We start from the raw sequence: 6,167 nt of genomic DNA on the forward strand, positions 1-6,167 counted from the left end.
GAGAGATAGAAAGCAAGAAATCACCCCCCGGGGGGATGGCCACAATCCCTTCTCCTCCATTCTCCTCTCAGGATCTTGGGCACGCACACACATGTGCACGGCATGAGTATAAGCCACCGGGTCCGGGACTCGAACCACAGTTGACTATGTGGGAGTCCAGCAACATAGCCATTACGCTAACTGCTGGTCCCCACAGTGGGAGGTTTTATAGAGTGGGATTTCTTTCCTGTTTTGCTGATGTGTATGTGGAAGAGAACTCCTCCAAGCCTCAGAATGTTCAGATGTTTGGCTCCTACATACCCAGAGCTATCGTATATCTATGTGGTAGAGGATTGACCTGAGAAGTGAGAATTAAGGGTGGTATCCAAAATATGTACAGCATGTAAAACAAAACAGCCCTTCCTTCTACTCCCTAGCCTGGGCAAGAGGCCTGAGTAAAGAGCTGCCTCTGGTCAGGCTTACTTTCTCTCTGCCTCTAGTTGGGTAGAAGCTACACTGGAATTAGCCCAAGGATGTCTCGTCCTACCTTCTTATCCTGTGGCTGCCGGAATAGGGAGTTGGTCTTGAGGGCCAAAGTAGGCCCTCCTTCCATACTGTACACTGGGTAATGGGCTTGGGTGAAGACCACCTTCAGTTGGGCCTACTTTTTCTCTGGTCCCTGTGGCCTGTGGCTGCAGAAGTTTAGTTTGATTATCTCTAATATTTTGATATACCTCTGCACTGTTTCCTACAATGGTTGTACCAATTTACATTCCCACAGCAGATTTTCTTTCCATAACCCTGCCAATGCTTGCTATCATTTATTTTGTTTTTTTTTTTCTTAATAGCCATCATAAAGCTATGTGGAGATATCTCATTGCATTATTTTCAAAGTTTATCTTACCTATTTCTTCCATGAATAACAGAGATAAACGAACAGGAAGACAGCACCCCTCAATAGGGTCTTGATGCTGCAATCCACTCCCAGACTCAGGCAGCCCCATATTATGAGCTTATATGTGCCTGGTGTACTGACTGAAGTCTTTGGAAATGAACCTATGTGAATCAGATTTACGGAGCATCACATTTTACCACTGTACCACCATCCAGATACTCATCATGATTTGATTTACATTTACCTGATTGCAGTGAGCAGCTAGATCTAGGGTAATAAAATCTTTAAAGCATATAAAGTAGAGATGTACAGGGAGCAAGCAAAAACTCTAACAAAGACAAAATCTGTGGAAACACTGCAGGGTAGTATAGATTGAAGAAAGATGAGTGTCAGCTAGAGAAAGCCAGGAGAGGCTCGTTTGGAATCACAAGATGCAAGATGCTCGACAACTGCAGGCAAGAAAATTCTCATCTTCACCTTCCCTATGAAACAATGAGCATGAAACAGCTCAGGGCTGTGTCATTCTCTATCAGAAACATCTGGTCAGCCTGACTCCTGCTTTTCTCCGTCCTTTTTCAGTCTCCACCACCCACTTCCCCTCAGGGTTCCACATCCCTTCATCTCCAGGTGGAGGCATCTGATGATTAGTGTAATTGAGTATTTATTATTCATATGCCTGTTGAACATCTGTATGTTTTCTTTGGAGAAAGATCTGTTCAAGTCCTTTGTTCATCTGTTTTTTTAAAATTATTATTTATTTAATTTTATTTATTCATTCATTTATTTTTAATTTGACCAGAGAGAGATACACAGAGAGAGAAAGGGAGAAAGGAAGCCGCCAGGTCCGGGACTCGAACCATGGTCAGCCATGTGGGAGTGTCTAGCACCTTAACCCACCGCCCGGTCCCCCGACTGTCTTTAAAAAAAAAAAAAAAGAGAGAGAGAGAGAGAGAGAGATTTTTGCTATAGGGCATGTACACTCATCAGAGAGTCAGAAAAACAGAAAGTGAGAAATCACCTTCCAGAAGTGATGGCCATGCTCCATTCTCCTATTGCGATTTTGGACATGTACACATCCTTACCTGGCTTGAGTTTTAAGTAGCCAGGTCCCAGACTCGAACTGTGGTCAACTACATGGGACTCCAGTGACATAACCATTATGCCATTTGCTAGTCCCCCTTTGTCCATCTTTAAAGAAGTTTGTTATTATTAATTTTTTTTGAGAGGTTTATGCTATTGGACTCGTGCGCTTGCCAGAAAGACAGAGAAAGACAGAAAGCAAGAAATCACCCTCTGGGGGGCGTGGCCACGCCGTAATCACTTCTCCTTTCCCCTCTCGGGATCTTGGGCATGCACACACACACGCACACACACCCCCAGCAGGGGTTTCAGCCATTAGGTCCAGGACTCTAACCGCGGCCGGCTACATGGGAGTCCAGTGACGTAGCCATTACACCAACTGCTGGTCCCAATTTTAAAAATTATTTTATTTAACTTTACTTATTTTTGACCAGAGAGGGATGGAGTTTGAGGGAGAGAGAAAATAAGAAAACAAGCTGCCAGGTCCAGGACTCAAACCATAGTCGGCCATGTGGGAATCCAGCACCCTTAAACGCCACACCACCTGCCAGCCCAAGAGGTTTGTTATTTTTCTATTGAGTTATAGGAATTTTTTACATGTTTGGATATTAGCTACTTACGGTTTGCAATATTTATGGTTTGCAAATATTTTCACCCATTCTTTGGTTTGTTCTTTCACTTATGAATTTTTTTTTGTTTTTGTTTGCTTTTTGCTGTTCAAGAGTTTTTATTTTCACATAGTTTAACTTGTCCCTTTTTGCTTTTGTTGTCTGTGCTTTTGGTGTGGTATCTAAACAAATTGTCTGGACCAGGAGATGCCGCAATGATTACATTGTTGGGCAAGTGTGAGTATGTGCCCAAAATCCTTAGGGGAGAATGGAGAAGAGACTGTGGTGTGGCCATTGCCCATGGGCCAGGCATGTGTGCCTAAAATTCTGAGAGAATAGAGGAAGAGGGACTGTGGTGTGGCCACCCCCTGAGGGTTGATTTCTCTCTTTCCGTCTCTTTGTCTCTCTGGCAAATGCACATACCCTATATCAAAAATCTCTCTAAAAATTTTGGGACCAGCAGTTGGTGTAATGGCTATGTTGCTGGATTCCCACATAGTCGACCATGGACCCAGTGGCTTAAACTCATGCCGGGCACGTCTGTGTGCGTGCCCAAGATCCCGAGAGGAGAATGGAGGAGGGGGGATTGCAGCGTAGCCATCCCCTCTGGGGGTGATTTCTTACTTTCTGTCTCTCTGTCTCTGTCTGGCGAGTGCATGTGCCCTATAGCAGAAATCTCTCCAAAAAAAGAAAAAAGATCTCTCTTTAAAAATTTTAAAAATAATTGTGAAGGCTAATGTGAAAGAGCTTTCCTGTTTTTTTTTTTTTTTTTCTAGCAGTTTCACAGTTTCAGGTATTCCATTTAAGTCTTTAATCCACTGTGAGTTGAATTTTGTATATGGTACAATACAAAGGTATAATTTCATCTTTATTGGGACCAGCAGTTGGTGTAATGGCTATGTTGCTGGATTCCCACATAGTCGACCATGGACCCAGTGGCTTAAACTCATGCCGGGCACGTCTGTGTGCGTGCCCAAGATCCCGAGAGGAGAATGGAGGAGGGGGGATTGCAGCGTAGCCATCCCCTCTGGGGGTGATTTCTTACTTTCTGTCTCTCTGTCTCTGTCTGGCGAGTGCATGTGCCCTATAGCAGAAATCTCTCCAAAAAAAGAAAAAAGATCTCTCTTTAAAAATTTTAAAAATAATTGTGAAGGCTAATGTGAAAGAGCTTTCCTGTTTTTTTTTTTTTTTTTCTAGCAGTTTCACAGTTTCAGGTATTCCATTTAAGTCTTTAATCCACTGTGAGTTGAATTTTGTATATGGTACAATACAAAGGTATAATTTCATCTTTATGCATGTGGGTCTACCCCATTGTTATCTGAGTTCCCAGGGTCAGCAAGATTCCCTCCTCACAGCAGCTCCCCTCCCCACCTTGGGATGCCTCTGTGGACCAGTCCTTAATTAAGTCCTTCTTGTGTATAATTTAAGTTCGGCCAGTTGCTGCACCAATGACAGGGGTCTTGTCTTTGTGACAAAATCACAACATACCTTATTCCTCTCAGTTTTCATTCTCAAACTGGCTACATGAAACTGACCTCAGGCCCAGCCTATGTGGAGCAGTCGATGGTGTATCACACTAGACAACTGGAAGCTACATGTCAGCCAAGGTCAAATCCCCAGCCTGGTCAGCCTGAAACACACTAGGCGCATGCATGAGGCCCAGGATCCTGGTGGGCTAGGGGACTGAAGGAAGAGGATTATGGCATGACTGAGCCCCATGGAAGGTGCTTCTCTTCTCTCTCTACATCTTTCTCTCTAGCATATGCAAATGCATATACTCTGTCACAAATAAAACAAAAATTGACCTCACAAGTAGTTGTGAGAAATTAAAGAATGTGTGTAAAAGTGGTCACTGTTAACATCATAATCACTACCAAGTGCTTTCAAAGTTTCTATTCCCCACTGTAGAGATACAGGTTTGCTCCCTCTACCATGGGATTGCTGTGTGGTCTTGGGCCATTTTCCCTGCTCTATGGGCCCTACATTTTCCCTCCGTAAAATGAATGTTTGACTGAGATGCATCATCCTTTGAGGTCAAGATAGGATTTCCCTTCATAACCTCTGCCTTGTTCTTCAGGGAGAAAGAAGGAAAGTACTCTATCACTTTGACTCTGGCCCTCAGGATTGCCAGAGTCTGAATTTTTGTGACCCTTCCACCACCATATTCGTGTGTTGAAACTCAATGATTTGGTATTAGGAGGTAGGGCCTGTGGGAAATAATTAAGTCACAAGGGTGGAGCCCTCATGAAAGAGATTAGTGCCCTCATAAGGGGCAGAAGAGATGCTCCTATTATGGAAATATATGGAGAATTGGGTCTATGTAGGGTTCTTACCTTCCCAAGTAAATATGATGAGGTGAGAGAAGAGAGTGACTTGAGATGTGCAAGGAACCAATGATAATGACTCCCTTACTAGGGAGAGAGAAGTCACTAAGGGGGAAGAAAGAGTGAAGAGAGGAAGAGTGAACAGGTAGTAAGATCTGGATTGGAGGTGCTGGTAAGGGCAGTTTTGGTTTCAGGACCCCAGAGGGAGTAGAGTGAAACTGAGCAGAGAGCCTGCTGGGGAGGAAAGGTGGCAGGCAAGGAAGGTGGCTGTCAGAGTGAGATGCTGCTGGAGGGGTGCTATCCTTGGAGCTGACAGTCTAAAATATGATCATGGGGGGAACGTGAGAAGCCTAGGTAAGGCTGAGAACAAGAACGAAGCCAAGAGGATGGGAGGAGTGGCTACTTGCATACTGAATCTCCAAGCAGGAGGGGTGGCAACTGGAGGATTACAACATTCTAAGCCCTTCGCAGATGAAGAAAGGATGTGCAGGTGGGTAACCTCCCTATAGTGCTGGGAGTGCACAGCATATGCGGAGCGAAGACCATGGAGTTCTGAGAGCGAAAACAATCTGGCTGGAGAAGCTGTGAGAATGAGGGTCTCAGCTGAAGGGAGGGCCTAAGTTTGCCAGAGTAAGACTGAGCTAAGGGTTCACTAGGTGAATCATATTGAAAGATACCCTCGAAGAGTAGAGGATGATTCATCTCTTACAACGTATCAGGTTTTGTAGGCATGCCGAGTAGCCGGGATGGGTTGGATAAACGCCAGGGCATCTCTTAGGTGGGAATGTGTAACTCCCGGAAGGCAACGCCGTGCAGAATGAAGATGCAAGCTGCCTTCAAGGAAAGGTTTTTTGTTTTTTCCTTCAGGAGCAGAGAGAGGGGAGGCACCTCAGACTGGGTTCGTTTGTTGATCTCGGCAAGAGAAAACTACAGAACCCAAGAATTCCCCCAGCCGTTCTCTTCAAGCTTGGACTCCCCATCCGAGTCCTCTGGGCAAGCGGTGAATATGGTCTTCTCAGAGGATGGCCACAAGTCGCCAGGGTGACCAGGTCTGTCCTCTTAACCGCGTTTGTACGGCGCCAAGACTCCGGTCCTAAACAGTATCGCACCGGGCTTGGCGGGGACTCGGGCACGAGGGACGCACGCTGCTTAGGAGTCCAGCCGCGGGCCTGCTCATAGTCGGCAGCCCGGGATTCCGGGAAGGCGCTGACCTAGGGAGGTGCAGCCGGCCGCGGCTACACCCCTACGCTGAGAGACTGCAAGGGCGCGGGGCGCCCTGGC

Source organism: Tupaia chinensis, unplaced genomic scaffold (assembly GCF_000334495.1).
Source record: "Tupaia chinensis unplaced genomic scaffold, TupChi_1.0 Scaffold143636_1, whole genome shotgun sequence".
NCBI classification, from domain to species: domain Eukaryota; kingdom Metazoa; phylum Chordata; class Mammalia; order Scandentia; family Tupaiidae; genus Tupaia; species Tupaia belangeri.